At 44.1% G+C, this 25,333-nt stretch overlaps 1 protein-coding gene across 4 annotated transcripts in view; it reads right to left on the bottom strand.

Annotated features, from left to right (window-relative positions):
- LOC138350668 (uncharacterized) overlaps positions 1-25,333 on the bottom strand; it is a 625,641-nt gene that overhangs the window by 58,725 nt on the left and 541,583 nt on the right. The gene's annotated exons all lie outside the window — the stretch shown is intronic.

The raw sequence follows: 25,333 nt of genomic DNA on the forward strand, positions 1-25,333 counted from the left end.
GCTCCTTCAGGACCTTAAGTGTACATTTACCCCAGGCGCCCAGAGTCTCGGAGCCTATCGGCACGAACCTGTAACAACGTTCCAGGTCCCTGTACTTGTTAGTTTTCTGGGTCTCCCTGAAGGTGGCCGCCCCGCCTCCCTCAGCTGTGCTGTAAGGTAGATAGGTATCAACCAATGTAGATGCACACGTGTAGTCCCACACGACCTGTTTACCTTCCCTCCTCGGCTGGCTGTTGTCAGGCTTGCACAACTGAGGTTCCCTTTGTGCTGGGCACCCAGCTGAAGCCAAACTTCTCTTGATGATGTCACTGACTGCTTCATGTCTGGCAATCTTTCCCTGTGTCTTATGACAGATGAGACCATGGCTGCCGTATTGGTCTGCCCGTGCATGGCTGCAAATAGACCGGTGTTCGGTGGAGATAGGGGCGGCAAGGCGCAGAGCAACACCAATACTTAGGGTCCGATGGTCCAGGCGGGTACCCAAGGCGGAATTAGGGACTGCCAACAGGAAGTCCCCGGCATGGGGCGCTTGCACAGCTAGAAGACACGAAGACGCTAGAAGAAGAGGCAGCTTCCTGGAAGCTGCCTCCAGCAATGATGTGGCGATGTTCTCCACTATGGGGCTATCCCATTTTGACTGTTTGCAGTCATTTGGAAAAGTCGGTCGAGGATGAGAGTTGACAAGTGTCCCACTGACCGGCTCCTTCCACGAATTTGGGATCATGAATCCCAATGGAGTCTCTTAGGTATTCCGGTAGTATTTACTTAACTAATTCACCTGTTGCACTGGTCGAGGATAAGAATGCCGGCAATGCTGTGTCGCCTTGCGAATACCTATACCCCCGAGTCTAACTGGGAGCGTTGCTTGGTCCCATTGGTCATCTTGCAGGGAGAGGTTTAACACTTTCACGGTTATTGACCATAGGAGTGTGTCATATTCTGTTAATTTTGAGCCGTCGAAGGAGGAAGCACACCCTAGGAAATAGGTCAGTCTGGACAAAGCCAGGCACCTTGTGAGTAGGTACAAAGCATCGTAGGGCGTCCAAAGCCCCTATTCTTCCCTCCATCCTCCTCAGGTCGTTCAGCTTTTCTTCGAGGACTACCTCAATGGCGCTCGAGCCCAGAGGTGCCCGTAGCAGCACACTGTCGGTGGGAGCGATCACTTGGGCTCCTGGCAATATGATTCGCACTGCATCTATGGTTGATTGGCTAGATGAGATGATTTCACAATTTAATGGGTTTAGGGTGAATCCTAACTCCTCTCCCTTAGATTTCACCAACTGTAGATCTTCTAGCAGGGACTCCTGTGTCCCTGCCAGGGTGCCATCGTCCAGGAACCAGATGTTGAGTTCGCTGGTCAACCTGCTTGTGACCTCTTTACCAGCCATGCAAAAAAGAAAAGGGGCAAGTGGGTCTCCCTGCTGGACACCTTCTGCAGAAACAACTTCATGTTCCCCAAACAGCAGCGTTGATTGCCTATTGTACCCTGCTGAGACGAAGGGGAGTAGAGAAGGAAAGCTTGTTCGAACTGCTTCCAGTACCACATCCCTTTTTACCTGGTTGAAGGCATTTTTAAAGTCTAATTTAATTAATGCCTTATTTTCTGGGAGGTGCTTGATACAGACTCGTGCTGCATGAGCTGCTGCTTCACAGCCATGGGGGACACCAAGACCTAGTTGATGGGGTCGAAGCATCGTCGCAGCGTCTATGCTAATTTTTCTGACAGCTGCCCTAGCAACAAGGCGCCGAAGTGTGTTACCCACGGCAATGGGTCTGACACCACCATCTTTCTTCTTGAGGGCACAAAGGGATGCTCCAAAGAAAAAGGGTTTAATTGTATCTGGGATCAACCCAGAGAGGCAGTCGTTGACAAACTTCGTGACCTCTGACAATAGTGTCTCGGCAACTTCTTCGAGAACTGGGTTTACCATCTCCTTGAGGTGCTGAGGTCTTACTCCAGTGTATCCCCCTGCCGAGCCTGGCGGAAATGACATGATGGCTTTGTATACCTCGGACGCTTGGAGGAATAGAGGTCCCATGTCTGGGACATTTGTGTCCTGAGCAGTGGGTTCCCACGGTAATCTAGGACGGTGCTTGTCTCTCAGCGAGTTGGCGGTAGCGGTATTTCTAGGGGCGATTGTGTCTTCGCTGGTAAGTAACCTAATTGCTCCTACTGTGTTGCCCTCTTCATTTTTTTTGGTCACTTGTGTTCCTAGTTTAAAATTGTCATTGGAACTCTTGGGTCTGCCACGACGGTTTTTGTGTTGAGGAGGGATGGGGATCAAGTTGTCAGCTCTGGGGAAATTATTTATTGCCCTAGTGACTGATGAGGCTAGTGACTTGTCTCCTCTTGCAGGTACGCCTAAGCAAATATTGCCAAACAGGAGCAAATTATGCCATGGTTTGATGGTGGCTGCAGCATTAAGATTTGCAGACCGTTCATTTCCTTAAAGGCCTCTTTCCTTAAAGGTCTGTATATTTTCCTGCTGCAAATGGGCGCGCTGCTTTAGGAATGTGGGGAAGAGTTCTGGTGGTGGATGCTTTGATGGCCCCCAGGAGGTCATCTGATGACATGATATATATATATATATATATATATATATATATATATATATATATATATATATATATATATATATATATATATATATATATATATATATATATATATATACATATATATATATATATATATATATATATATATATATATATATATATATATATATATATATATATATATATATATATATATATGTCGTACCTAGTAGCCAGAATGCACTTTTTGGACTACTATGCAAGGCCCAATTTGCCTAATAAGCCAAGTTTTCCTGAATTAATATATTTCCTCAAATTTTTTTCTTATGAAATGATAAAGCTACCTATTTCATTATGTATGAGGTAAATTTTTTTTTATTGGAGTTAAAATTAACGTAGATATATGACCGAACCTAACCAACCCTACCTAACCTAACCTAACCTATAAAGATAGGTTAGGTTAGGTTAGGTAGCCGAAAAAGTTAGGTTAGGTTAGGTTAGGTAGGTTAGGTAGTCGAAAAACAATTAATTCATGAAAACTTGGCTTATTAGGCAAATCGGGCCTTGCATAGTAGGCTGAGAAGTGAGTTCTGGCTACTAGGTACGACATATATATATATATATATATATATATATATATATATATATATATATATATATATATATATATATATATATATATATATATATATATATATATATATATATATATATATATATATATATATATATATATATATATATTAAATATGACCGAAAAAGTAAGATTAATAATTCTAACACGAATTTTCTCAATCTTTCGTACATTTCTTTTCACTGTTGGAGGTAATTCAAAAATCAATTCTCCAAAATTCATTTTTATTTCTAGTCTGACGCGACACGAGCGCGTTTCGTGAAACTTATTACATTTTCAAAGACTTTAGTTTACAAATACACAACTGAATAGAACTTACACATCTCCGATTTTGTTTATATCTACATTTGAGTGAGGTGGATGGGGTGAGGTGGCATTAATAGGGTATTAATTTCATCAACACAAGACAGAACAAGAGGTGGCATTAATAGGGTATTAATTTCATCAACACAAGACAGAACACGAAACAATGGGTATTGAAATGGAAGTGATTGTATAAAGCCTATTGGTCCATATTTCTTGATGCTTCTATATTGGAGCGGAGTCTTGAGGTGGGTAGAATATAGTTGTGCATTAATTGGCTGTTGATTGCTGGTGTTGACTTCTTAATGTGTAGTGCCTCGCAAACGTCAAGCCGCCTGCTATCGCTGTATCTATCGATGATTTCTGTGTTGTTTACTAGGATTTCTCTGGCGATGATTTGGTTGTGGGAAGAGATTATATGTTCCTTAATGGAGCCCTGTTGTTTATGCATCGTTAAACGCCTAGAAAGAGATGTTGTTGTCTTGCCTATATACTGGGTTTTTTGGAGCTTACAGTCCCCAAGTGGGCATTTGAAGGCATAGACGACGTTGGTCTCTTTTAAAGCGTTCTGCTTTGTGTCTGGAGAGTTTCTCATGAGTAGGCTGGCCGTTTTTCTGGTTTTATAGTAAATCGTCAGTTGTATCCTCTGATTTTTGTCTGTAGGGATAACGTTTCTATTAACAATATCTTTCAGGACCCTTTCCTCTGTTTTATGAGCTGTGGAAAAGAAGTTCCTGTAAAATAGTCTAATAGGGGGTATAGGTGTTGTGTTAGTTGTCTCTTCAGAGGTTGCATGGCGTTTCACTTTCCTTCTTATGATGTCTTCGACAAAACCATTGGAGAAGCCGTTGTTGACTAGGACCTGCCTTACCCTACAGAGTTCTTCGTCGACTTGCTTCCATTCTGAGCTGTGGCTTAGAGCACGGTCGACATATGCGTTAACAACACTCCTCTTGTACCTGTCTGGGCAGTCGCTGTTGGCATTTAGGCACATTCCTATGCTCGTTTCCTTAGTGTAGACTGCAGTGTGGAAACCTCCGCTCTTTTCCATGACTGTTACATCTAGAAAGGGCAGCTTCCCATCCTTTTCCATCTCGTAAGTGAAACGCAGCACGGAACTCTGCTCAAATGCCTCCTTCAGCTCCTGCAGATGTCTGACATCAGGTACCTGTGTAAAAATGTCGTCAACATAATTGCAGTATATGGCCGGTTTCAAGTTCATGTCGACTAAGACTTTTTGCTCGATGGTACCCATGTAGAAGTTTGCAAACAGGACACCTAGGGGAGAACCCATGGCGACCCCATCTACTTGCTTATACATGTGCCCATCCGGGCTCAAGAAGGGTGGCTCTTTAATACAAGCTTGGAGTAGTTTCCTTAGAATATTTTCGGGTATGTCAAGAGGAGTACAGGCTGGATCACGATACACTCTGTCGGCTATCATCCCGATTGTCTCGTCCACAGGTACGTTGGTAAACAGCGATTCTACGTCCAACGAGGCTCTTATCCCTGTGGCCCGTGCGCCCCGCAGTAAGTCAACAAAATCCTTTGGAGACTTCAGGCTGAAGGCGCAAGGAACATAAGGAGTCAGCAGGCCGTTGAGTCGCTTCGCCAGTCTGTACGTGGGTGTGGGTATCTGGCTAATGATTGGCCGAAGTGGGTTTCCAGGCTTGTGTGTCTTGACATTTCCATACGCATATCCAGGTTTATATTCCCCAATGATCTTTGGCAGGTGGAGTCCGGATTTCTTGGCGTTCACAGTTTCGATCAGTTTGTTGGCCTTTGCTTTGACCTCAAGAAATATGGACCAATAGGCTTTATACAATCACTTCCACTTCAATACCCATTGTTTCGTGTTCTGTCTTGTGTTGATGAAATTAATACCCTATTAATGCCACCTCTTGTTCTGTCTTGTGTTGATGAAATTAATACCCTATTAATGCCACCTCACCCCATCCACCTCACTCAAATGTAGATATAAACAAAATCGGAGATGTGTAAGTTCTATTCAGTTATGTATTTGTAAACTAAAGTCTTTGAAAATGTAATAAGTTTTACGAAACGCGCTCGTGTCGCGTCAGACTAGAAATAAAAATGAATTTTGGAGAATTGATTTTTGAATTACCTCCAACAGTGAAAAGAAATGTACGAAAGATTGAGAAAATTCGTGTTAGAATTATTAATCTTATATATAAATATATATATATATAAATATATATAAATATATATATATATATATATAAATATATATATATATATATATAAATATATATATATATATATATATATATATATATATATAAATATATATATATAAATATATATATAATATATATATATATATATATATATATATATATATATATATATATATATATATATATATATATATATATATATATATATATATATATATATATATATATATATATATGTATAGGGGACTATAATCTTTATTCCCTCAAAACTCCATATACATATATATTGAGCCCCGGTAGTACAGTCGGCTTCGTTCTCGACTCACAATCGGGAATTCCAGGTTCAAATCCTTGGCACGACATAAATGGTTGGACCACGTTACCTATCACCTGATGCCTCTGTTCCCCTAGCAGTAAATAGGTCCCCGGGAGTTAGTCAACTGTTCTGGGGTTGCATCCTGGGGAGGATCAGTACCTTGAAGGGGGGGAACCTCTGTATAAGCCTAACATGTATAATACACACAGAGATCACACTAACGTGATGCATCAAATGAACAAATCCACAAGACATAGCTCGGGTGCAGGGGGGAGTTGTGTAAAACCCTGGTTTATGCCTCGGAGAGGCTACGGGATCCAGTAAGTTCAGTAGAACTTCGGTTTCAACATATTTAACCCTGTCATAGCTCAGTCGATCAAGGCAGTGTCTGGGATGCTCCCGGACGCAGGTTCGAATCCTCGTCACGGTCCTTGTGGATTTGTTCATGTTCAATACACTGGCTATCTGTACCTCGACACAAATAATGATTTAACTAATTATTCGGCAGCACTAGGCTGTTGAATGAGGCTACTTATAATACAACTCACACTTAAACTCACTTGAACAACAGCTATAAACTGTTTTAGAAAAGATTATATCAACTGTTCGGTGTTTGATTTGTTGACATGAGGTTCTGTTAAACCATTCATCAAAGAACCTTGTACAGTACTTGGGTGATTAGTAACATAAATATACAACAAACTACTACAAAGAATATAGAACAACTCAACGTACCTCTCTAAATTGGTGTCTTTCGTCTGCCTTTCTTGTAGTTTTATACGGAAGATCTATAAGTTATGAGAGGAAAAAAATTATTGTGATGCATATATTTATATGTATATATGTATTTTTAATTTAATCCTGAAGACAGCATGTATCCAAACAATGATATATTAGGCATTACAAAATAATACTGATATAATGCGACACCGAAAACTATACAATAATAAACAATACAATCCTTATCCACCATCAGATATGTGACCAACGTGAAACTGCCTCTTGAGAGACCTCTGATACAGCTTAATCTTAAAAAAAATCATATCTGTATAGCGATACGGTTATCTAGAATCTATTTTTTTTTCAGCAGGTAGCTGTTATTCTAAGGCATAGATATTGCTACCTGGCTAATTCACTGTGTGTACGTTCGATTCTATCTGTCAGTGATATTGCCTCTTGAGACGGGAAGATTTCTGTTCTACCTCTTCCAGTGGGCAAGCCACCTTGCACTCCACGGGAGGACCTGCCTGGTTGCTATCACTGGCACTTCTGACTCTACCTATGGTGATAGCGTGGTCACCCTTGAGTTTGTTGACCTCGGTCACTTCTCGTGGACTTTCCGTGTTACTAAAATTAATATCCCCATACTGGAGTGCAGATTCCTATGGCATCACATCATCATCGTGGATCTGGCATGTGGTAGTCTCTAGTGGATGATCGCCACTCAATGATTGCTCGCCAGCTTGGCACTGAGTACATCACCAGCCCAGCAGAACCTGTGCTGGATTCAAGGACGTCACCGGGCCTCACGCACAAGAGGCCAAATTTAATCACTTAAGTCTTCCTTCATAATGTACCTCAGGTCTGCCTACAACCAGAATGATTCCAGATGGTCAAGGAAGTAAGTAATTATCAATAGAAGGCACCAAACCGGGAAGGCTGTGTAGCACCATCAAATGTACAGGATAATCAGAGGGCGCTAAATAGCACCAAAAATGCCAATACGAGAACAAAAACGCATAAGGCGAACGATATCAAAAGTATCCGAGTCGCCAAGAATTCTATCGAGGGACAAGCGACCACGGGGGATAGTCGGAAAACAAGACACACGCTCGTCCTGGAAGTCAGGACATTCAACAAGGATATATACGACCGTAAGAGGGACAATGCAATTTGGACAATAAGGAACAGGGCGGCGCTCCATTAAGTGACCGTGAATTAAACAGGTTTGGCCAATACGTAACCTAGCCAGAGCCTTGTCCCACCGTTGGTTAAGGTGGTAGGAGGAAGGCCACTGGGACACACAACTCTTAAGAGTACGCAGTTTGTTACCAATAACAGAAGACCAACAACTCTGCCAGCGGGCAAAGATGGAGGCATGAATAACTGGGTAAAAGTTGGAATAAGGAATACCTTTATGGGAGATGGGACAAGTGCGGATAGCGTCCTTAGCAGCAGCATCTGCACGCTCATTTAAAGAGAGACCAACATCGCTGGGAACCCAGCAAAACGTAACCGACTTAAATTTACTGGAGATAAGAAACAGCCAATGTTGAATCTCGATGACCACCGGGTGGACCGGATTAAAGGACCCTAAAGCCATGAGGGCACTACGAGAGTCAACTACCACCATGAAGGAGGATTGACACCGGAAAAGCAGGAGACGAAGAGCATAGAGAATAGCATAGAGTTCTGCTGTGAAGATGCTAGCCTCCGGAGGAAGGTGACACATATAAGTGTAGTCAGGAAAAAAAAACAGAGTAGCCCACACCGTCAGCAGAATTTGATCTGTCGGTGAAGATGGGAACGGAGTGGGAGTGAGAAGAAAAGTGCTCAAGGAAGAGGCGTTTCAGAACTGTAAGAGGGGGTAAAAGCTATTGTGATGCGTGTCAGAGAAGTACAAAATTTGGGAATGGGGACCCTCCACGGGGCAAGGACGAAACAATACGAGAAACATTAGTAATACGAACCGAAAGAGAATCTTGTAAGCGAGACAAACGGACAGAAAGAGGAAGGTGGTGAAGAGGAACAGGAACTACAGGAGGGGTAAAAGTCAAAGCACGATAGAGGCGAGAGTGAGGATGTTGTAAGGATCGCGCAAGATAGCGAAGACTGTAGTGATTACGGCGATCCTGGAGAGACAGAAAGCCAGTGTCAGCGTACAAGCTGAGGGTAGGAGTTGAACGAAAAGCACCAGAGCTGAGGCGCAACCCAGTATGGTGCAAAGGATCAAGACGGCAAAGAGTAGGAGAAGCAGAAGAGTATGCAGGGCAACCATAACCGAGCTTAGACAGAACGAGAGAGGAATGCAAATAGAGGAGCGTGCGCATATCCGCTCCCCAAGAAGTACGGGACAAAACCTTAAGTAGGTTAAGGACCTTAGAACATTTCACACGAAGGTAAGACACGGGGCGACCAAGACAAATGAGTGTCAAAGAACAACCCCAAAAGCTTCGTGGAATCTTTGTACTCAAGGGGATGACCATAAAGTGACAAAGAGGGACGAAGAACAACCCGCTTCAGAGTAAAAATCATGGCACAAGTCTTAGTAGTAGAAAACTTGAAGTCATGATTGGCGGCCCAAGATGACACGGCATCAATCGCAAGTTGAAGACGCCGTTGAAGGAGAGGCGAATCATCACCCCGACAGCAAAGAGTAAGATCGTCAACATAAAGAGCGGAGAAGATGCCAGAAGGAAGGGAGGAAAGAAGACCATTGAGGGCAAGCAGAAAAAGAGTAGTACTCAGAACACTACCTTGGGGCACACCTTCATATTGCCGAAAAGAGGCAGAGAGAGTGGCACCAAGCCTGACTCAAAAGGTACAACGAGAGAGAAAGCTTTGAAGGAAGAGAGGGAGATTACCACGAAGGCCAAAAGAACGAAGTTGGGACAGAATATGGTATCTCCAAGTCGTGTCATAAGCCTTTTCCAAGTCAAAAAGGACAGCAACAACGGAGGTCTTCGCAGCAAAAGCAGTACGAATATAGACCTCCAAGTTCACCAGGACATCAGTCGTGCTGCAGCATTTGCGAAAACCAAATTGAGAAGGAGAGAGGTGGTGATGGTGTTCCAAGAACCACATCAGATGGACATTTACCATACGCTCAAACAGCTTGCAAACATAACTCGTGAGAGCAATAGGGCGGAAATCCTTAGGGGACGCACCGAGAGACCTTGGTTTCCGAATAGGGAGTACAACGGCATCGAGCCAGTCCTCAGGGACGGACGACGACTCCCAGACCTGGTTATACAGATTCAGTAAATACTGAGACGTGCACAGAGGGAGATGGCGAAGCATCTTATAATGAACGTCATCCGAGCCCTCCGCCATAGATCCGCAGAGGGCCAGGGCAGACTGAAGTTCAGAAAGAGAGAAAGGATCGTTATATTGAAGGCGGAGATGAGTGTGGAAATCTAAAGGATAAGATTCAAGAACAGGCTTACAAAGAAGGAAGGATTGAGGAAGATGAGAACCAGAGCTAACAGAAGAAAAATGGGAACCCAGTTCATCTGCAACCTTCGCTGGATCCTCCACAAGAGTTCCACGGAGGTGGAGAACCGGCGAGACATCTGGAACGAACTTGCCCGCAATCTTGCGGATCTTCTTCCAGATCTGCGGTAGAGGAATATCGGACGTAATGGTGGAAACATAAGATTTCCAACTCTAACGTTTAGCTGTACGGATGGTCCTACGGGCCACCGCACTTGCCTTCCAAAACAGAATAAAAGAATCAGCCGTCTGCCGGCGGCGGTATTTTTTCCAGGCTGCACGCTTACAGTGGACAGCCCGAGCACAGTCCGCATTCTACCAGGGAACACACTTCCGTGTGCCCCGGGAGGAAGAGCGAGGGATAGAGCAGAGGGCAGCGTTGAAGACAGTGTCATAAAAAAGGAGGAGGTCGCGAGGAAGAGGCAGAGAGAAGAGGTCAGAGAGAGTAGCAAGGAGGGTGAATAGGCACCAGTCAGCCTTGGCAAACTGCCACCTAGGGAAGGAAAGGGGAGGGTGGAAAGAGAAAAAGGAAACGAGGATGGGGAAATGATCACTGTTATGGAGGTCATCGAGAACCTGCCACGTGAAATCTAAGTAAAGGGACGACGAGCAGAGAGAAAAGATCAAGACAGGAAAGGGTGTGAGTTCGAGAGTCCACATGAGTGGGCTCACCAGAATTCAGAAGAGATAGAGAAGAAGCGAGAACAAACGGTTCAAGAAGACGGCCTCGGGTGTTTGTCAGAACATCACCCCAGAGGGAATGTCGACAGTTGAAATCACCCAAAAGGACCACTGACTCTGGCAAGGAGACCAGGAGGTTCTTAAGATAAGGAAGGGAAAGAGGGACATTCGGAGGGAGATAAACGGAACAGACTGTATACCATTTACCCACAAAAACACGGGCAGCAGAACAATGGATAGGTGACAGAAGAAGTAGGGGGACGAAGGGAATATCAGAACGAATTAAGAGAGCAGTAGAGTTATGGGCCCCAGCAAGAGCTGGGAGGGGGGAAGAAGAAAGGAATAACCACGAAAGTGACCAGGACGAGCACCAAGCATTGGTTCCTGGAGACAAACACAAAGTGGCGTAAACTGTGTAATTAGAAGTTGGAGTTCATCTGAAGTTGGCATAAAATCCACGCATATTCCACTGAAGAATAGACATTATCAAAGAGAAAGGATAGTAACAGAGAACAAGAAATAAATAAAGGTAAAGAGGAACACAGTTTATTAAAGAATCTCAAGATCAGGATCAGTGTCTGGATCAGGAGCAGGGTCGGCAAAATCAGGGTTAGGGGGCATGGGTAAACTTAGTAAGGAGAGAGGGAAGGGAGTGAGAGAACAGACCAGAGGCGGACTGACGGGGTCCAGAGGAAGAGGAGACAACTGAGAGGGGCAGGCAAGGACAGTTGGAGGGGGGGGGGGGCAGAAATCAGGGAGTGCACCTCAGGAAGGGCAGCAACAGAGAGGAAATCGGGGGCGGAAGAAACCTCCATATCAGACACAGGGGGTTCGACCACTGAATTGGGAGGGGATGTAGTGACAGAGTAAGAGGGAGGGGGTGAGGAAGAAAGCAAAACCTTCTTACCCGCTGGAGAGGAGCCAGGCTTACGTTTCTGACTCGAATAGACAGGCGTTCAAGTAACAACGTACCGGGCGACAGACTCAATGGTCTCAGCAGGAGAAGAGGAACGAGAGCGAACAACACGAAGATTGCTGGGAGGATGATGGATATTAGCCTGGACAGACAGGTGGCGTGGAGGGTCAAGAGACTGGGGGGAGGGTCGGGAAGAAAGAGTGGGAGGAGATAGGGAAGAAAGAGTGGGAGGAGATAGGGAAGAAGACAAAGGAGATATGGTGGACTGGGTAGGAAGGGGGGAAACCCCAGATGGAGAACCGGGAGGGAGACTATCCAGGACAGGAGGCAAAGGAATAAGGGAGGAGGTGGTGGGTTTAAGGCCTGGAAACGGTTGTGAGACTGAGGGAGACGGGAAGGACGAGGAGAGGTAGAACGCAACACACGAGCGTAGGAGACGCCCGCAAAAGGGGTGAGACGACGAACTTGGCGTCTCGCTTCAGGAAAAGACAGACGATCACGGTGCTTCAAGTTGAGGACGGCTTTCTCGAGTTTGTAGTGCATACACGAGAGTGAGAAGGTAGGATGGGCTTCACCGCAATTGAGGCAGCAAGCCTGGGGAGAAGTGCACTCGGACTTAGAATGACTATCGTCCCCACACAAGGGGCACAGATACACAGTACTGGTGCATTTGAGGACACCGTACCCGAACTTCCAACACTTATTGCAAAGTCTAGGAGAGGGAATGTACTCCTGAACGGAGCATCTGGCACCAGCAAGAATAATAGAGGGCGGAAGGGCCCTACTATCAAAGGTGATTTTTACAACTCGAAGGGGCTGACAGCGACGACCACGAGGGGGTCAAGTAAACGTGTCCACCTGGAGGATAAAATGGCCTTGGGCTTCGAGGATATGTTTAATATCCTCATGGCAATCTTTGAGGTCCCGAACACCAGTTGCAACATGGTGTGGGAGAACAGTGCCAACACTGGCATTTAACTGAGCGTTTTTGCAGACCCGAACAGGGGTCTCTCCAATGCAGAACAAAGCGGCTAAGCAAGTAGCTGCATCATGAGAAGGAGCAGCGACAACAGGCGTACTATAACTGGTGGAGTTAAAAGTAACAGAGGCTTCTACTGAACCAAAAAGGTGTTTATGGAGGGAGAAATCGGCAGGAGGAGTAGAATCCAGATGGTGGAGATCAAAGTATTTAGCCCACGTAGCGGGACCAAACAAGGCATTGTAAGTACTATTACGGGAAGGAATCATGCGAGCGCGGCCGTGGCGGGGACGGCGTTGAGAACCCCCCAGAGAGAGAGAGAGAGAGAGAGAGGGGTAAAAGTTGCTGTAGTCACAAAGAGAGACAAAGCCATGCCAGGGGACGAGGTGGTCACCACTGGAGGCTGGGGAGTCGACCCTACCGTAGAGGAGGGAGGGGAGATGAGGGGAGTAGTCAGGTCGGCAGGGCCCAGTGCAGCGGGGGCTACAGGGCCTGGTCTTCCAACACAGTCCGACTCGGGGGCTTGATCGCCCACCCCACGAGCCTGGGAAGGAACAAGGGAAACATTGTCAGCCATGAAAACGAGGAAAAAACTTTCATTCACGAATGTACCCCCACACCTACCATGGAGCCACAATTAGAGGCAGGACACCCAACAAGAAGCTATCGCCGATCTTGCCGGGGCCCCCCAGGGGTGCGTCGTGAGTATACACCCCACAAACGCCACCTTAAGAACCGTGACTCCGTCGAGAGCGGGAATCAGTGATGAAAGGAGGATTGACAATAAAAGGTTCCCCTCGCTCGCGACGTTAGGTACTACAGTTCTACGGGTGCAAGAATATGCCTCCTCAAACACCCGGGCATCAAAATAGAAGAAGTCCAAAGGAATAATCAAAACAAGCAAAAGGTCGGCAGGAAACGACAAGCAGATAGGAGAAGAGGGGGGAGAAAAACGAAACAGAAGGAATAGGAAAAGGCGTCCAGCAAAATTCGCGAGGACAGCAGCAGGACCACAAGGCTACAAAAGGACAGGGGACCGCCCTAAGGAGCACCACAGTCCGGCAGCCGCCCACCAAGCCCCTCCACGGCAGCAAAGAGTTGGACAGGGAGGGGAGATGGTCAAGGAAGAATCTAACAAGTTGTTAGCTGTGTGTGTTGTGAGACGTACTAATAGTTTCTGAGCCTTCCAACTGCCTACGGTTGCCAGGACAACCGCAGAAGATGTCTTTCCTTGTAGGAATACAAAGCCCTAATGTAAGGAATCTTTTGGACCAAAGTCTGATCCCACACATTCAGGATTTCTTTAACGAACTGCAAGGAGCGAACACTTTCTCTAAAATATATTTAGTTTGAGCATTTTACCAAGTCTTGGTACATCCTGCGTATGTCCCCAGAATAGCAAGTACTATATCTTTTGGCTAGTTTAAAATGTTCTTGATGCCATTTGGCCTCTGTCAAATAGTCCAGACATTCCAACGTTTCATTGATCAAGTCATCAGAGACCTTCTCAAGTGCTGTGTCTACATTAATGCCTCGTCAGAGAGAGTCCTTCTACAGGTGAACATCGGCAACACCTTCTGCTACTCACTCACAGCTATGGACTCCAGATTAAGCAAGGTAAATAAAAAAATTTAGGGGCTCGAACTCTTCTTCCTGGGTTGCAGTGTGCCTACTATTGATATCCTGCCATTGGTGAAGAAGACTGAGTCTCTCTAAGAGTTCTCACGACCCACAACCCCTAAGAAGCTATTTGAATTCCAGGGTGTGGTGAGTGTTTATAAGATTTATCTAATACTTTTCCAACATCTCAAAACCTTCGCTTGGATTGCATGGGGTAGGCAGTCATGGAAGGCAACAAGACGCCGAGCAAGTGTTCGCTAATCTCTAGCAGCTAGTTCATCTAAACCTCCTTGCCCATCCAGTGTTCTGTACACCAACAGCCTCTCTACCAACGGCTCTGACACTAATATGGCAGTAGTCTTACAATATGTTCATTAATGACATATTATATCCAATCGCTTCCTCCAGTATACACTTAATTAACACCAGTGGAGGCAAAATACAGTACGTTCGAAAAGGGTATAATTAATTACACAAAACTTCAGTCATTTTCTATAGGGACATTATTTTCACTTCCTCACCAACTTCACACCACTGACTTAACGATTTGGTGGTCAAGGGCAGTTCCCAATCACTGTGAGTCACTGAACACTAGAGCAATATATCCCAATTCCTGACTTGGTAAGATAAATATGAGAAAGCTCTAAGTTGATATAACTGTATAGTACGTATAAGGATATGAGAACAACGAGCTGGGATATAAGGGAAACTGTATATGCCGTCGCCACTGCCATTTCTCGACCTAGTTGGTGTGTCATCCTCCATGCGACGTCTCACATTGGTTTTTGCAGAGGTTACCAGAGCGCTGTGGTAGGAGCGCGTACCCCCCAACACCTGTGAATTCTCCCTCAGCACTTTACGTCAGTGTTGTACCCTTGCTTAAGTCCGAGGATACTGTTACTTAAGACACTTCTCTCATTGGTGTCCTACAGCTGTACATACTAAAGACACATTGTTAGAGAAGCTTCACGGCTGTCCACTCCTTGGCTAACCTTGACATCCAGAATACGTCGGGCCTCCTGAACAAGTAGGTGGTATAGCCAGGAATCATCAATGATGCCCGCTTCTAATGTCAACAATCAAAGATACACACAACCACACAGATGCCGCTGCAGTATTTCCCACGAATGTCTGTCAGACTTGAGATGGTTCATGAAGACACCAGCGGCCCACTTCCTCAACATGGAGGGCGCTCATACAACATTCACATGCGCCCACCGCGTCTCAAGATGAGACCAGAGCAAATGGTGGAGATGAGGACAGAGTTGGTAGTTCTTAGTTTCTACAGTGGTTCAGTCTCTGGCATTGGAGTTCCCACAGCAACGATTGTCTCCTACCAAGGATTGTAATTCTGGTCACACTTATGTTAGAAACTGCAGCAGTTCCTGGGAGCCGCCCACAACCACACCACGGCCTACCGTCTTCAGTCCAACAGAATGGTTGAACAGTTAACTCCAACTGAAAGTGGTGTTGTTGGTACAACCAGACCTGACTGTTTCAATTGCCAACCTTCCTTTAGTCCCTCTTGGGACTAAAGAAACATTTAAACATCTGTAAATGGCTCCACTCCTGCCCTCCGCCTGTCCCAAGTTTCTCCCACATTATGTTACCATTGAAAACAAGTCACAAGTCCATCCTCACTCCCACTCGAGCCTCCTGCAGAAGTGAACACTCTCTTATTTTACTACGGCTACCACTGTGACATGTGGGGTCCCTGTACCACCACTGGTACTACTGACACATAAAGGGACCCCCCCCCCCCGTGTTAGAAATAACCAACAGTTTTATACATCTTTGTATTTTATGCAACCTTTGTATTAACCACAAGTAGTTACTAAAATTACTAACTTGTAGATTTAATCATTATCATGATTTATTTACACATATTGCCAGATTCTTCCTAGTCAGAGTGACGACGTGAGGAACGTCAGGCAGTAACATGAATTCTCTCCACATTTAGTTGGATTTATAACAAGAGTCCAGTTTATTATTTCCTTTACTAAAAATAGTTACTAATAAGTTTAATTTCGTAGTATACTACTACTTACTGGAACTCCCTTATTTAGTTGATATTAAACATTCTAGAGGAAATTACTTTATTGTAAATGATTTTACTTTAATTTCCTCGATTAGTTGCACAACTTTAATAAGCCAATTTATGTTACGAGAAATTCTATTTTATCACAGAAGAATTTAATGTGATATTAATACTCGTCATTACCTCTTCCTTCCTTAGTCAATTGCGATATATACATAAACATTTACGCTCGAGATGTCTATCGAGAGCCGCGCATGCGCAATAAGGAAGAGGGGGAAGACAGGAGAGCGTCACTAGACGAGAGCACGGTGTGGACGCCATTGACAACGTGTAGCAGAGCTACGTTTTGATCCCATTTATTTCACTCCCACGACCAGTAGAGCGGTGCCACGTTATCTGGCACAGTAGCAGTGTCCCAGACTAGCATATGAGCAATTCCAAAGTCAACGCCTTTCAAGCAGCAGCTGGAGGACGAAGAATTGCTCAAGTCTCCACATCAACGGACACGCGGCTCGGCAGCTAGGTTTACCTTTTTGTTATTATGTGGCCACAATTAACATTTAGGCTAGTTGTCGTTAGGCCGTAGAACAGATAATACAATCCCGTACGTGTCTTAAGTAAATTTACCATCTAAATAGATGATTAATTTCATTATTTTCTCCAAAGAGAATTTACAGTGTTTGAATATAAATTGCTCAGATATTAGCTGATAATTTCCACTATTATCCTCATAATTTAGGATGCATTTGTATTTACTTATTATGTAGAACATTTCTACAATGTAATTGCCTTTCAGTACCAAGGCGACGCCAACCGAGGTGCTAGGCTTCCCACCGTTCCATGCAACAATTTGCCCTATGCAACACGTCGTCGGTGGAGCGTAGCAACTGATTACACCTCACTAGATTTACAGCTAAGCTGTCCCTTTTTTATCTGTAGCAATAACTCTGTAGTTACAGTAGTGATCTCTCAAAGAGATCAATTACACTAACCCATTGATTTACTGATGCTGTTCAACATTTCAGTAGTATATTGAGGAGCATTTATCTCCAATTAATATTATATAATCAACCTTATTTCCTTTCCTTTTTTATTTACTCTGGTGAAGAACCAGCACCAGAATAATGCTAGGGATGTATTAATCTTTTAGCATGTAACCCCCCAATTTTGTGTAAGTTAATTTGACTCCATTTATATAAGAAATACAGTTTCACTAAGATCCATAGGACACTAGTTCTTGGGATCAGTTTTTCCATTGTCTTATTTTGTTTTCCACTTTTTCTCAAAAAGTGGTGGTCCTTCATAGCTATCGAAGTATATATTTAATTATTAGTTATTGGAGTCAGGTTTTCCCCCACACCCCGTAGCACCTCTGACACATAAAGGGACCGTGTACCACCACTGCTACCACTAACACACATGGGGACCCTGTACCACCACGGTGACAGCACCTGCCATGTTAGCAGGGAAAGCTGCTTATACAGGTGTGGCCCAACCTGTACTAGCAGCTATGCTGATGACCAACTCAGGAGACCAGTCAGTACCTGCCTGCAACTCAACCAGTCACACGGACTGAAACAACACAGATATAAATGCTGTACAGATGTGCATATTCTAATTTTTCTTGAAGGATCTTTGAGCGGCGTTGTTTTAAGGACGTCCCAAAGCACAGCTGTAAATCTGATGGCATTAGGAATTGAAAATACTAGGCTTTAATCAAACCTAGATTAATGTAACCATATTAGCATATATTTCAGTTCATCTTTATAAAGGACTGCTATGTATTTAAGTCTTATTTAAGTATTTATTTATGCTCTGCTCTTATTTATAAATGTTCAATACTATACCACAAAGTAACACAGATTACGTGAAAGGTTTAGTTCAAAACTTTGGCAAAGTATAAGACTGTACCTTTAGCACCTAGTACGATGAAGGGCAATGCCTCGAACCACGCACACATTTTGGCCGGAAAATTTCTCTTGACTCTGAAAGCAAAGAAACTAATTGATAATGACCAGACATATTATTTTTAGATTCAACAGAGCAGAAGTTGTTAAACACATAGAGCGAAATTTCCCTGAAGCGACCATACGGGTCATAAATAATAATATTCCGCCTAAGTAAAACAGAAACAAGCAACACTTAGTGGACCAGCCAGAGGCTTAGGGCCCGCGCAGGAATATCCCTGCGAAAAAATAGATAATATTAAAGAAATTACCTTGCTCTGAAATGATAATATGATAATAATTGCTCTGATAAATGATAATAAAGAGTTATTATTTGCATGTATTTGCAATATTTAGAGAACAGTTTTTAAACCATAAATGAAATGAAGTTAGTTGAGGAAGCAATAAAGGAAATGTCTTTATATGGAAGACTGAAATAATAAAGAAAAGCACATAATAAAAGGCATCAATACATAAGGACAGGGAGAACACAAAGCAAGCACAAGCACTACGTACATTTAGTCGGGAACTCCTGCGCCAGATAGCGCAAGCAGTACGTTTCCCAAATCAGCATGACGTTATCGGTTACACCCAGATAGTAGAAGAGCACCATGGGATTGGATGCACCTGAGTTCCAACATCTGATGCTCACGTATCAGAGGCCACAGTTAGTGCCCGCAAGCAACACATCAGAGGCCACAGTTAGTGGCCACAAGCAACACATCAGAGGCCACAGTTAGTGCCCACAAGCAACACATCCAGAGGCCACAGTCAGTGCCCACAAGCAACACATCAGAGGCCACAGTTAGTGCCCACAAGCAACACATCCAGAGGCCACAGTTAGTGCGCGCAAGCAACACAACCAGAGGCCACAGTTAGTGCCTGCAAGCAACACATCCAGAGGCCACAGTCAGTGCTCGCAAGCAACACATCAGAGGTAACAGTTAGTGCCCACAAGCAACACATCCTGAGGCCACAGTTAGTGCCCACAAGCAACACATCCTGAGGCCACAGTCAGTGCCCGCAAGCAACACATCAGAGGCCACAGTTAGTGCCCACAAGCAACACATCAGAGGCCACAGTTAGTGCCCACCAGCAACACATCAGAGGCCACAGTTAGTGCCCACAAGCAACACATCAGAGGCCACAGTTAGTGCCCACAAGCAACACATCCTGAGGCCACAGTTAGTGCCCACAAGCAACACATCCTGATGTCACAGTTAGTGTCCACAAGCAACACATCAGATGCCACAGTTAGTGCCCGAAAGCAACACATCAGAGGCCACAGTTAGTGCCCGAAAGCAACACATCAGAGGCCACAGTTAGTGCCCACAAGCAATACATCAGATGCCACAGTTAGTGCCCACAAGCAACACATCAGAGGCCACAGTTAGTGCCCGAAAGCAACACATCAGATGCCACAGTTAGTGCCCACAAGCAACACATCAGAGGCCACAGTTAGTGCCCACAAGCAACACATCAGAGGCCACAGTTAGTGCCCACAAGCAACACATCCAGAGGCCACAGTTAGTGCACACAAGCAATACATCAGAGGCCACAGTTAGTGCACACAAGCATCACATCCTGAGGCCACAGTCAGTGCCCACAAGCAACACATCAGAGGGCACAGTCAGTGCCCACAAGCAACACATCAGAGGGCACAGTTAGTGCACACAAGCAATACATCAGAGGCCACAGTTAGTGCCCACAAGCAACACATCAGAGGGCACAGTTAGTGCCCACAAGCATCACATCCTGAGGCCACAGTCAGTGCCCAAAAGCAACACATCAGAGGCCACAGTTGGTGCCCACAAACAACACATCCTGAGGCCACAGTCAGTGCCCACAAGCAACACATCAGAGGCCACAGTCAGTGCCCACAAGCAACACATCAGAGGCCACAGTTAGTGCCCACAAGCAATACATCAGAGGCCGCAGTTAGTGCCCACAAGCAATACATCAGAGGCCACAGTTAGTGCCCGCAAGCAACACATCAGAGGCCACAGTTAGTGCCCACAAGCAACACATCAGAGGCCACAGTTAGCGCCCGCAAGCAACACATCCAGAGGCCACAGTTAGTGCCCACAAGCAACACATCAGAGGCAATAGTTAGTGCCTACAAGAAACACATTCAGAGGCCACAGTTAGTGCCCACAAGAAACACATCCAGAGGCCACAGTTAGTGCCCACAAGCAACACATCAGAGGCCACAGTTAGCGCCCGCAAGCAACACATCCAGAGGCCACAGTTAGTGCCCACAAGCAACACATCAGAGGCCACAGTTAGTGCCCACAAGTAACACATCCAGAGGCCACAGTTAGTGTCCACAAGCAACACATCCTGAGGCCACAGTTAGTGCCCACAAGCAACACATCCAGAGGCCACAGTTAGTGCCCACAAGCAACACATTTGTAAGTAATCACAGCTTACGTTTGAAAGTACTTCAAGTCAAAAACTAACTCTGTACTCTGGTTTAAGTAGAAAGTCCTATAGGCGTATGCAGTCAAAACTTGTTATTAGAAATTTAATAAATTAATCATATATATATGATTATATATATTGGTGTATACTGGTAGCAGGTTTTCTTTTAAACATGTCTCATTGAATATGACCGCATATTCTGTATTTACTATCTTCTGATTTAGGGCTTCTATCCAGGTGAATTTGGGGGTGCTTGAGAGCACCCCCAAATTAGACATACCTGAGCCACACTTGAAGAGTCTTCTCGAAGCATGTACAAAGGAATCCCCTTTCATCAGTCCTCAAGGAGACATGTATCTACAAGTAGACGGAGTAGCAATGGGCTCCCCCTTAGTTGTTTTATTTGCTAATTTTTATATGGGAACCATCGAAGATAGGGTCTTCAGTAGCAGACAAAAACCAACTGTATATTGCCGTTATGTAGATGACATATTCGTAATAGTAAAAGACTCAGATGAACTAATTGATCTAAAAAGCCATCTAGAGAGAGAGTCAGTATTCCGATTTACACATGAAAATAGTGAAAATAACAGTCTGCCATTCTTGGAGGTACTAATAACAAAAACAGGAACCTCCCTTATGTATCCCCCATGTTTTCACCTTTATTGTCTTATCACCTGACCCAGTGCGGGTAGAAAATCAACAAGTTCTGAAAATTCTTTTCACTTGAGAAAGTTTTACCAAAAGCCTCAGTCGTTAAACCTACCGACAGCACACTACTCGGAGCACCTCTGGGCCACAATGCCATTGCTGCAGTCCTTGACGAAAAGTTTAGAGACCTAAAGAGGATGGAAGAGAGAATTGGGGACTTGGACTCCCACGATGCCCTCTACCTTCTCACAAAGTGCCTTACCTTGCCCAGGCTAACATACTTCTTAAGGTGTGCACCAACTTTTGGCAACCCACTTCTACATCAATATGATGAGCTCCTCAGGTCAATATTCAGGAAGGCGCTCAACCTAGATTTAGATGACAGTCAGTGGAACCAAGCAACACTACCAGTGAGATTTGGAGGGATAGGCATACGAAAGGCAACTGAGGTAGCACTTCCAGCATTCTTATCCTCATGTACAGCAGCCAACGAATTGGTAGGGCAGATCCTACCAGAGCGTATGAGAGAGACAGCGGGAACTCATGATCAAACGTTCATCGAAGCAGCCAGACAATGGGACACCATTGCACACCCTCAACCCCGACCACAAGTCCCAAAAGACCACAAGCAGGCCCACTGGGATAGCCCCATAATGGAAAAGACTGTCACAGCAATGATTGACAACGCTGATGCTGAAAACAAAGCCCGCCTCCTAGCGGTAACAGCACCCCACGCCGGGGATTTTTTATTTGCTGTGCCCAATGCAGCCCTGGGAACTCGCCTCAGTCATGACGCTCTCCGCATTGGAGTTGCCCTTCGTCTTGCCGCCCCCATCCTCACCGAACATAGGTGCATCTGCGGAACTGCGATGGCAGACCAATATGGTCGTCATGGTCTGGTATGTCGTAAATCACAGGGTAAAATTGCAAGACATGAAGAAGTCAACGACATCATCAAGAGGAGCCTCGCCACAGCCCGCTGCCCGGCACAAAGAGAACCACACTTATCCAGACCTAATGACCCTCAGAAGCGCCCTGATGGGGTCACCTTGCTACCTTGGAAGGATGGTAAGCAAATGGTATGGGACTACACGTGCGCTGCCACACTGGCCAGTACCTACCTCCACTACAGCACACGTGAAAGCGGTGGTGCTGCTTCTTTCAGGGAATCGCAGAAAATTATTAAATACAGAGGTCTAGCACACTGCTACAGCTTTGTTCCGATCGGCTCGGAGACCCTCGGTTCGTGGGGAAAATGTGCATTGAAGTTCCTGAAGGAATTGGGGGACAAATTGATCAGCGCTACAAAAGACCAGAGAGCAAAAAGTTTCTTGTTCCAGCGCCTCAGTGTTGCGATTCAGAGGGGAAATGCCTGTTGCGTCTTGGGCACTAGTCCAACTTCAGAGGAATTCGAAGAAGTGTTTGACTTGCAACAATGATCCAACCCATCTGTGACATTCATCAATGTTTCCCATTGTTGTGTTTTTCAAGAGATCCATAACCTTTAAGCACCTTTTTGCATTATTATTTTTGTATCAACCCATGTATATCTTGTAACCATCAAATGCATATTAAAGCACAAAAAATAAAAAAGGAAGGGGGTGGTAGGAGAAAAGCACACAGAAACTGTATTGGAGGGGATCTAAACATTCCCTCTAATGCGTTATGCGTGGTTTCCTCCGAGGCTATGGGTCCCCCTTCTTCCAGCTAGAGGTGGTACTCCCTTCCAGCTAGAGGTGGTATATATATATATATATATATATATATATATATATATATATATATATATATATATATATATATATATATATATATATATATATATATATATGTCGTACCTAGTAGCCAGAATGCACTTCTTGGCCTACTATGCAAGGCCTGATTTGCCTAATAAGCCAAGTTTTCCTGAATTAATTTATTTTCTCTCATTTTTTCCTTATGAAAAGATAAAGCTACCCATTTCATAATGTATGAGGTCTATTTTTTTTATTGGAGTTAAAATTCACGTAGATATATGACCGAACCTAACCAACTCTACCTAACCTAACCTAACCTATCTTTATAGGTTAGGTTAGGTATGGTAGCCGAAAAAGTTAGGTTAGGTCAGGTTAGGTAGGTTAGGTAGTCAAAAAACAATTAATTTATGAAAACTTGGCTTATTAGGCAAATCGGGCCTTGCATAGTAGGCTGAGAAGTGCGTTCTGGCTACTAGGTACGACATATATATATATATATATATATATATATATATATATATATATATATATATATATATATATATATATATATATATATATATATATATATATGTCGTACCTAGTAGCCAGAACGCACTTCTCAGCCTACTTTGCAAGGCCTGATTTGCCTAATAAGCCAAGTTTTCCTGAATTAATATATTTTCTCAAATTTTTTTCTTATGAAATGATAAAGCTGCCCATTTCATTATGTTTGAGGTCAATTTTTTTTTATTGGAGTTAAAATTAACGTAGATATATGACCGAACCTAACCAACCCTACCTAACCTATTTTTATACGTTAGGTTAGGTTAGGTAGCAGAAAAAGTATGGTTAGGTTAGGTTAGGTAGGTTAGGTAGTCGAAAAACAATTAATTCATGAAAACTTGGCTTATTAGGCAAATCGGGCCTTGCATAGTAGGCTGAGAAGTGAGTTCTGGCTACTAGGTACGACATATATATATATACATATATTAGTGTATTTTGGTAGCAGTCTTTCCTGTAGACATATATTATTAAATATGACCGAAAAAGTAAGATTAATAATTCTAACACGAATTTTCTCAATCTTTCGTACATTACGCTTCACTGTTGGAGGTAAATCAAAAATCACTTCTCCAAAATTCATTTTTATTTCTAGTCTGACGCGACACGGGCGCGTTTCGTAAAACTTATTACATTTTCAAAGACTTCACAAATACACAACTGATTAGAACTTGCGTTTCCCTGATTTTATATCTACATTTGAGTGAGGTGGGAAGGGTGATGTGGCATTAACACAAGACAGAACACTAGGGGATATTAATAGGGTATTAAAAGTATCAACACAAGACAGAACAGAAACAATGGGTATTGAATAGAAGTGTTTGTAGAAAGCCTATTGGTCCATATTTCTTGATGCTTCTATATTGGAGCGGAGTCTTGAGGTGGGTAGAATATAGTTGTGCAATAATTGGCTGTTGATTGCTGGTGTTGACTTCTTGATGTGTAGTGCCTCGCAAACGTCAAGCCGCCTGCTATCGCTGTATCTATCGATGATTTCTGTGTTGTTTACTAGGATTTCTCTGGCGATGGTTTGGTTATGGGAAGAGATTATATGTTCCTTAATGGAGCCCTGTTGCTTATGCATCGTTAAACGCCTAGAAAGAGATGTTGTTGTCTTGCCTATATACTGGGTTTTTTGGAGCTTACAGTCCCCAAGTGGGCATTTGAAGGCATAGACGACGTTAGTCTCTTTTAAAGCGTTCTGTTTTGTGTCTGGAGAGTTTCTCATGAGTAGGCTGGCCGTTTTTCTGGTTTTATAGTAAATCGTCAGTTGTATCCTCTAATTTTTGTCTGTAGGGATAACGTTTCTATTAACAATATCTTTCAGGACCCTTTCCTCTGTTTTATGAGCTGTGGAAAAGAAGTTCCTGTAAAATAGTCTAATAGGGGGTATAGGTGTTGTGTTAGTTGTCTCTTCGGAGGTTGCATGGCTTTTCACTTTCCTTCTTATGATGTCTTCGATGAAACCATTGGAGAAGCCGTTATTGACTAGGACCTGCCTTACCTTACAGAGTTCTTCGTCGACTTGCTTCCATTCTGAGCTGTGGCTGAGAGCACGGTCGACGTATGCGTTAACAACACTCCTCTTGTACCTGTCAGGG

Source organism: Procambarus clarkii, chromosome 46, assembly GCF_040958095.1.
Source record: "Procambarus clarkii isolate CNS0578487 chromosome 46, FALCON_Pclarkii_2.0, whole genome shotgun sequence".
In the NCBI taxonomy this organism is placed as follows: domain Eukaryota; kingdom Metazoa; phylum Arthropoda; class Malacostraca; order Decapoda; family Cambaridae; genus Procambarus; species Procambarus clarkii.